At 45.0% G+C, this 9,557-nt stretch overlaps 2 pseudogenes; both read right to left on the bottom strand.

Moving 5' to 3' along the window:
• Nucleotides 1–1,633: 1,633 nt before the first annotated feature.
• LOC146066069 (U2 spliceosomal RNA) lies at nucleotides 1,634–1,769 on the bottom strand (annotated as a pseudogene).
• A 5,245-nt stretch (nucleotides 1,770–7,014) lies between these two features.
• Nucleotides 7,015–7,150, bottom strand: LOC146066068 (U2 spliceosomal RNA; annotated as a pseudogene).
• Nucleotides 7,151–9,557: the final 2,407 nt, after the last annotated feature.

Here is a 9,557-nt window from a genome sequence, read left to right as displayed (position 1 = left end):
CACAGCTCAAAGTGAAAGTACATTGCAGAAGCCGTCATTTTGATGGGCTTTTAACGAGTTTAGGAATAATTACCCAAAGGTAAGAATGATATGTTCACAACAAATATAGTGCTTATTACAGCATATATACCATATATAATATTGAATTCAGGTTCTATTTTAGTCACTGGAATATCTTATTAATAAATAAATACATTTAGAACTGCCTGAAACGGTGTTCACTTACAGTCCTAATTGTATGTCCTCCATTGCATTTACCAGAAGATATGTGTAACTGGAAATACACTACAGTACATATAGAAATACGCAGTCCTCCCTATAAACACAGAGAGGAATGGAGAGGGAAGAAAGGAAAATGTGCTGGGAGCAAAAGAACAACCACTACACATAAAATAGCATGAAACATTTTAATGCATACTTGCCTATCCTCCCAGAATGACCGGGAGGCTCCCAAAAACCGGGTGCCCCCCCCCCCCGGCCTCCCGGGAAGGTAGGCAAGCTTCCCGCTTTCCCCCCCTCAGCCTCCGCACCCCCCTTCACCAAGTTCGCCATTTTTGCGGGTCCGCGGCAAAGGGGCGGAGCTAAAATGATCTAGCAATGTGCTGTAAAACTGACGCGTTTCTCTTCATTACCTGGTGATTTCATATGTGAGTGCATTTGTTCCATCAAAATAACTGAGGTACTAATAAAGTCACCTATATGCTCAAGTACGGCTATCCTTAAAACCTGGACCTTTAGTGTGCCTTGGGGACTGTGGTTGGGAACTCCTGCCTTGGGGGAGTATGAGGGAATGGAAGACTGAAAATCAGTTCCAGACAACATCTACAAACATTGGGGCAGATGTATTAAGCCTGGTTAAGAGATCAAGTGGAGATAAAGTAGAAGGTAACGCAACAGCCAAATCAGCTGTTTGAAAAATGACAGTTAGGAGTTGATTGGCTGGTGTCTCCACCAGGCGAAATACATCTGTATGAATGAATCCGCTGATAGATAAGTGTCCTACCTGTAAAAGGATGTTTGCTGTATGCTTCTGGGATTCCAAACCACTCTGCATGTTCCATTTCTTCATTTCTGTATTTGTTCTTTCTTTCTTAATATATGTAGGCCACTCTGGAATTCACTTACCATCATCCTCGGGGGCACAGTGCAGCCTCGGACTCCAAGCAGCCGACCGATCAGCGTCCAACCAAGTGTTTCTCTGCTCCCATCATAGGGCACTTTCCAGCCCCTGGCATGGGAATGGGTACTCCACTGGGCTTTTCGACTGACTCCCTTAGGGGCTGCGACCCCCTCGGAAGAGCAATCTACTCAGTCTCAGTGTTTCTCCGATCCCAAGGTTAAGGTACTAAGCTGGGCCTTTCGCGGTCTCCCCATCAGAGGCTACGAACCTCTGGAACAGGAGCCATCTTCTCAGTCCCAGCCTTTCTCCGCTCCTTGGGAATGGATACTAGACTGAGCCTTTCGCTGTCTCTTCCTTCGGGAGCTACGAACCCCTTCAAGAGAGTCAAACTACTAGGCCCAGTGTTTCACCCCCCCCTCTCCTCTTACCAGTGGGTTTACGGAAACAACACCTCCTACCACTGGCAGAGGTGAAGGTACTCAGCCAGACTTTTCACCACTCCCAGGCAAAAAAGAGGGGTCCCACACCCTCCGCCCATCAGAGCAGCTACTCAGTCCAGCCTTTCTCTATTCTCTGCCAGAGGCCAGTCCATACCCACTGATAAGAACAGATACTACACTTGATCTTAGCCAAAAGGCCGAGAAGCGAAGGCCTGTCGACCTTCAGTGGTCGATCCAAAGCTTGTCGACCGAAGTAAGGTTGATCCAATGACCCATCCCCCTCTTTCTCTGATTGCATGTATTGTTCAGTGTATTATGGAGATAAGAGTACAGTGCGGCTTTTATGACAGTTATTGGGACACCCAATCGGCTACTGATGTTCATCTGGTCATTGGTGTAGAACAGGGGTCTGCCCACATGCAGCCCTCCTGCTGAAGTGGAACTACAGATCCCAGCATGCTCTGCCACAGTTGTATGCGCAGTACAAAACATTGGTCCCCGTGTGAACGCAGCACTGCTGCGAACGGACCACAATAAGGGCCCATGTGTACCCAGACTCCAATATGTTGGCCCATGGTCTGGGTACACATGACGCTCCACTGTGTACCCAGCTTAACGCTCCTGCATACACACTATAGTAATCAGGTCAATAATACATTCATCAGCTGATTGGACTGATAACTGTAGAATCTGACAGAGCAGTCTCGGGACCTCACACAATTCTAAATTGGTTGGGTGCTTGGCAATCTGGTCTTCTGATGTTTCAGCAGGATTATTAATCTTTTATCGAGACCAGACAAACAGGATTGGCTGAAACCAGAGGTTGTGTGATCTGGCCAACTGGTAGATCTGAGGGTGGATCAGATGGGAATTGGACAAGTGTGTAACCAGTTCTAGAAACTGGACTGAGAAATGGTAGATTACAGGTAATGTAGGTAAATAGGGTTGTACACCTAACTTCCGAATAGGACAGGTAGAGTTGCCATAGCAACAAATCATCTTTGACTAGTATTGTGTCTTAATATGCAAGTGACGAATCAGAAGGAGTCTCCCTGAGGTACAGTAACAGCATTAGCATATACTCGCAGATCCCAAAAGCTCTGTGAGATGGCAACTGCACCTACCTCTGAACCCGGCCCAACATGCCACACCCACCTAGTGTCTTCACCCCTCCCCTCTACATCTCCCAGAAGACTGGTATGGAGTCTAGGCAACTATAGCATTGCCATTATATAACATACATAATAAGGTTGAAAAATAAAAAAAGCAACTGTTGACTGCCTACGTCAAGCAATGAACCTTTTAGCCTGCCTGTTTTCTGGGCAAATTTTATTTTGTTACAATTTTTTTTTTTAAGTACTGTATGCCCTTTCTACTAGTATAAGATTCTTTGTAACACAAGTTTTATTGACTCTGGCGCCACCTAGTGATCAAATACATAACTACTGTATCTGTATTCTGTAGCAGCCAATTGAACATAAACAAACGGCATTATACAAACACTGCATGTAACAGTCTAATGAGGTTTAAACATTGAAAGTGACTGGACAGAACAGATGACTCCTTTGAAAGTGAAAGCAATTTTTGCAGGGACACTAATCTGATTCAAACTTGCTTGATATGGAGAGAGGGAGCTGTGAAGACAACTACGAAATCAGTCACATAAAGTTGAACGCCAATGGCGTAAATCTCGTAATATTACTGATTTCCTCACATATAAGACTAGCTACCACTCCTATTGCAATGCTTTGGACATGGCCAAACAAACATACTACTAATCTCTCATCTCTTCTCATGCCACCAACCCTAAGCGACTTTTTAACACATTTAAGTCTCTTCTGTACCCTCCCCCTCCTCCCCCACCGGCTACCATCAGTGCACAAGAACTTGCCTCCTACTTTAAGGACAAGATTGATAACATCCGAGATGAAATGGTATGCTCCACAATCTCTAACCCTTTTTCTGCCACACCTGAACCCTCTGGCACTTTCTCTTCGTTTGAGCCCACAAATGAAAAGGAAGTATCCGCACTCTTCTTTTCCTCCTACTCTACTACCTCTCCTCTTGATCCTATACCTGCACAAGTCATTAAAAATCTATCTCCTGTGCTCAAACATGCAGTAATTACTCCCATTCTGAAAAAACACAATTCTGACCCTAACTCTCTCTCTCTAACTATCGTCCTATCTCTCAGCTCCCATGCCTCTCCAAGCTACTCGAGAGACTTGTCTACTCTCGCCTAACAAACTTTCTTAACTCCAACACTCTATTAGACCCGCTTCAGTCAGGCTTTCGCTCTCAACACTCCACTGAGACAGCACTATCTAAAGTGGTGAATGATCTGGTAACAGCTAAGTCTAAAGGCCATTACTCACTGCTTATTCTTCTAGATCTTTCTGCTGCGTTTGACACTGTGGATCACACTCTCCTTTTACAAACACTACACTCCCTAGGTCTTAATGATACAGCCCTTTCCTGGTTCACATCTTACCTATCTGATCGCTCTTTCAGTGTTCGCTTCTCTGACTCTACTTCCTCTTCACTACCTCTGTCAGTCAGAGTTCCGCAAGGCTCAGTCTTAGGTCCTCTGCTTTTCTCAATCTATACCTCCTCGCTTGGCAAACTAATCAGCTCTTTCGGATTTCAGTATCACTTATATGCGGATGATACTCAAATCTATCAACCCCAGAGTTGTCACCACTGGTTTTGGGCCGAGTCTCTGAATGTCTCTCTGCCATCTCACTTTGGATGTCTTCTCGCCAACTCAAACTCAATATTTCCAAAACTGAATTACTTATATTCCCGACAACTAAGAACAGTTACCATCCTGATATCTCCATCACTGTTGACAACTCGACAATCTACCCTACCCCACAAGCTCGTTGCTTAGGGGTCACCCTCGACTCTGACCTGTCCTTTGTTCCCCACATTCAATCTGTCTCCAAATCATGTTACATGCATCTAAAAAACATATCCAAAATACGACCGTATCTCACACAAGCCACTACTAAATCTCTTATCCATGCACTCATTATATCCCGCATTGATTATTGCAATAGTCTCCTAACTGGACTTCCCAAGAACAGACTCTCACCACTGCAATCCATTTTAAATGCTGCTGCTAGGCTGATCTTCCTTGCAAGACGCTCATCGTCTGCTGATCCGCTCTGCCAGTCCCTCCATTGGTTGCCTGTATATTACCGTATTAAATATAAAACACTTCTACTAGCATATAAAGCTATTAACTATCCTGCACCAGCATATATCTCTCTACTTATCACAAAATATCTCCCATCTCGACCACTCCGCTCTGCACAAGATCTGCGTCTCTCATCTGAGCGGATCACTAGCTCCCATTCACTATTACAGGACTTTCATCGGGCTGCTCCCATCCTATGGAATGCCCTTCCATGCACAATTAGACTCTCCGCTAGCCTCCAAACTTTCAAGCGTTCCCTGAAAACTCACCTCTTCAGGCAAGCCTATCATATTTAAGTTCTACACGCATAACCCTCTGAGGCACTTATGTATTATATAGCTTCCCTTCTGGACTTGTAACTTGTTGGGACTGCTATGCTATTACTGATGCCTGTCCTTGTGTTTTTCTCCTATATACCTAATAGATTGTAAGCTTGCAGCAGGGCTCTCTAACCTCCAAGTCTGTTTGTTACCCAGTTTGTTTTATCACTGTCTACTATTGTAAAGCGCAACGGAATCTGCTGCGCTATATAAGAAACTGCAAATAAATAAATAAGACAGATTAGAGGTAGGAGCAGGTAGGGACTGGGGGTGGAGAGAAGAGTTTGGGGGCTAAAAACTGTCACAGCTCAAAGTGAAAGTACATTGCAGAAGCCGTCATTTTGATGGGCTTTTAACGAGTTTAGGAATAATTACCCAAAGGTAAGAATGATATGTTCACAACAAATATAGTGCTTATTACAGCATATATACCATATATAATATTGAATTCAGGTTCTATTTTAGTCACTGGAATATCTTATTAATAAATAAATACATTTAGAACTGCCTGAAACGGTGTTCACTTACAGTCCTAATTGTATGTCCTCCATTGCATTTACCAGAAGATATGTGTAACTGGAAATACACTACAGTACATATAGAAATACGCAGTCCTCCCTATAAACACAGAGAGGAATGGAGAGGGAAGAAAGGAAAATGTGCTGGGAGCAAAAGAACAACCACTACACATAAAATAGCATGAAACATTTTAATGCATACTTGCCTATCCTCCCAGAATGACCGGGAGGCTCCCAAAAACCGGGTGCCCCCCCCCCCCGGCCTCCCGGGAAGGTAGGCAAGCTTCCCGCTTTCCCCCCCTCAGCCTCCGCGCCCCCCTTCACCAAGTTCGCCATTTTTGCGGGTCCGCGGCAAAGGGGCGGAGCTAAAATGATCTAGCAATGTGCTGTAAAACTGACGCGTTTCTCTTCATTACCTGGTGATTTCATATGTGAGTGCATTTGTTCCATCAAAATAACTGAGGTACTAATAAAGTCACCTATATGCTCAAGTACGGCTATCCTTAAAACCTGGACCTTTAGTGTGCCTTGGGGACTGTGGTTGGGAACTCCTGCCTTGGGGGAGTATGAGGGAATGGAAGACTGAAAATCAGTTCCAGACAACATCTACAAACATTGGGGCAGATGTATTAAGCCTGGTTAAGAGATCAAGTGGAGATAAAGTAGAAGGTAACGCAACAGCCAAATCAGCTGTTTGAAAAATGACAGTTAGGAGTTGATTGGCTGGTGTCTCCACCAGGCGAAATACATCTGTATGAATGAATCCGCTGATAGATAAGTGTCCTACCTGTAAAAGGATGTTTGCTGTATGCTTCTGGGATTCCAAACCACTCTGCATGTTCCATTTCTTCATTTCTGTATTTGTTCTTTCTTTCTTAATATATGTAGGCCACTCTGGAATTCACTTACCATCATCCTCGGGGGCACAGTGCAGCCTCGGACTCCAAGCAGCCGACCGATCAGCGTCCAACCAAGTGTTTCTCTGCTCCCATCATAGGGCACTTTCCAGCCCCTGGCATGGGAATGGGTACTCCACTGGGCTTTTCGACTGACTCCCTTAGGGGCTGCGACCCCCTCGGAAGAGCAATCTACTCAGTCTCAGTGTTTCTCCGATCCCAAGGTTAAGGTACTAAGCTGGGCCTTTCGCGGTCTCCCCATCAGAGGCTACGAACCTCTGGAACAGGAGCCATCTTCTCAGTCCCAGCCTTTCTCCGCTCCTTGGGAATGGATACTAGACTGAGCCTTTCGCTGTCTCTTCCTTCGGGAGCTACGAACCCCTTCAAGAGAGTCAAACTACTAGGCCCAGTGTTTCACCCCCCCCTCTCCTCTTACCAGTGGGTTTACGGAAACAACACCTCCTACCACTGGCAGAGGTGAAGGTACTCAGCCAGACTTTTCACCACTCCCAGGCAAAAAAGAGGGGTCCCACACCCTCCGCCCATCAGAGCAGCTACTCAGTCCAGCCTTTCTCTATTCTCTGCCAGAGGCCAGTCCATACCCACTGATAAGAACAGATACTACACTTGATCTTAGCCAAAAGGCCGAGAAGCGAAGGCCTGTCGACCTTCAGTGGTCGATCCAAAGCTTGTCGACCGAAGTAAGGTTGATCCAATGACCCATCCCCCTCTTTCTCTGATTGCATGTATTGTTCAGTGTATTATGGAGATAAGAGTACAGTGCGGCTTTTATGACAGTTATTGGGACACCCAATCGGCTACTGATGTTCATCTGGTCATTGGTGTAGAACAGGGGTCTGCCCACATGCAGCCCTCCTGCTGAAGTGGAACTACAGATCCCAGCATGCTCTGCCACAGTTGTATGCGCAGTACAAAACATTGGTCCCCGTGTGAACGCAGCACTGCTGCGAACGGACCACAATAAGGGCCCATGTGTACCCAGACTCCAATATGTTGGCCCATGGTCTGGGTACACATGACGCTCCACTGTGTACCCAGCTTAACGCTCCTGCATACACACTATAGTAATCAGGTCAATAATACATTCATCAGCTGATTGGACTGATAACTGTAGAATCTGACAGAGCAGTCTCGGGACCTCACACAATTCTAAATTGGTTGGGTGCTTGGCAATCTGGTCTCCTGATGTTTCAGCAGGATTATTAATCTTTTATCGAGACCAGACAAACAGGATTGGCTGAAACCAGAGGTTGTGTGATCTGGCCAACTGGTAGATCTGAGGGTGGATCAGATGGGAATTGGACAAGTGTGTAACCAGTTCTAGAAACTGGACTGAGAAATGGTAGATTACAGGTAATGTAGGTAAATAGGGTTGTACACCTAACTTCCGAATAGGACAGGTAGAGTTGCCATAGCAACAAATCATCTTTGACTAGTATTGTGTCTTAATATGCAAGTGACGAATCAGAAGGAGTCTCCCTGAGGTACAGTAACAGCATTAGCATATACTCGCAGATCCCAAAAGCTCTGTGAGATGGCAACTGCACCTACCTCTGAACCCGGCCCAACATGCCACACCCACCTAGTGTCTTCACCCCTCCCCTCTACATCTCCCAGAAGACTGGTATGGAGTCTAGGCAACTATAGCATTGCCATTATATAACATACATAATAAGGTTGAAAAATAAAAAAAGCAACTGTTGACTGCCTACGTCAAGCAATGAACCTTTTAGCCTGCCTGTTTTCTGGGCAAATTTTATTTTGTTACAATTTTTTTTTTTAAGTACTGTATGCCCTTTCTACTAGTATAAGATTCTTTGTAACACAAGTTTTATTGACTCTGGCGCCACCTAGTGATCAAATACATAACTACTGTATCTGTATTCTGTAGCAGCCAATTGAACATAAACAAACGGCATTATACAAACACTGCATGTAACAGTCTAATGAGGTTTGAACATTGAAAGTGACTGGACAGAACAGATGACTCCTTTGAAAGTGAAAGCAATTTTTGCAGGGACACTAATCTGATTCAAACTTGGTGGATATGGAGAGAGGGAGCTGTGAAGACAGATTAGAGATAGGAGCAGGTAGGGACTGGGGGTGGAGTGAAGGGTTTGTGGGCTAAAAACTGTCACAGCTCAAAGTGAAAGTACGTTGCAGAAGCCGTCATTTTGATGGGCTTTTAACGAGTTTAGGAATAATTACCCAAAGGTAAGAATGATATGTTCACAACAAATATAGTGCTTATTACACCCGGGAAGGTAGGCAAGCTTCCCCCTTTCCCCCCTCACCCTCCGCGCCCCCCTTCACCAAGTTCGCCATTTTTGCAGGTCCGCGGCAAAGGGGCGGAGCTAAAATGATCTAGAAATGTGTTGTAAAACTGACGCGTTTCTCTTCATTACCTGGTGACTTCATATGTGAGTGCATTTGTTACATCAAAATAACTGAGGTACTAATAAAGTCACCTATATGCTCAAGTACGGCTATCCTTAAAACCTGGACCTTTAGTGTGCCTTGGGGACTGTGGTTAGGAACTCCTGCCTTGCGGGAGTATGAGGGAACGGAAGACTGAAAATCAGTTCCAGACAACATCTACAAACATTGGGGCAGATGGTATTAAGCCTGGTGAAGAGATCAAGTGGAGATAAAGTAGAAGGTAACGCAACAGCCAAATCAGCTGTTTGAAAAATGACAGTTAGGAGTTGATTGGCTGGTGTCTCCACCAGGCTAAATACATCTGTATGAATGAATCCGCTGATAGATAAGTGTCCTACCTGTGAAAGGATTATTTGCTGTATGCTTCTGGGTATCTACTGGGATTCCAAACCACTCTGCATGTTCCATTTCTTCATTTCTGTATTCGTTCTTTCTTTCTTAATATATGTAGGCCACTCTGGAATTCACTTACCATCATCTGCTCTCTACATCTACCGGAGACTGAGGAGTAGGCAGATCTAGTGAAGTGGGCAGGGTGGCGAGACAATGCAGGGAATCGTGAGTAATTATGGAGTAGGCGTGGCTAAATATGACACATTTTAGC

Source organism: Crinia signifera, chromosome 3 (genome assembly GCF_055691185.1).
Source record: "Crinia signifera chromosome 3, ASM5569118v1, whole genome shotgun sequence".
NCBI lineage: Eukaryota > Metazoa > Chordata > Amphibia > Anura > Myobatrachidae > Crinia > Crinia signifera.
Note: the sequence above shows the minus strand (reverse complement) of the source record. Positions and strands in the feature narration are given on the sequence as shown.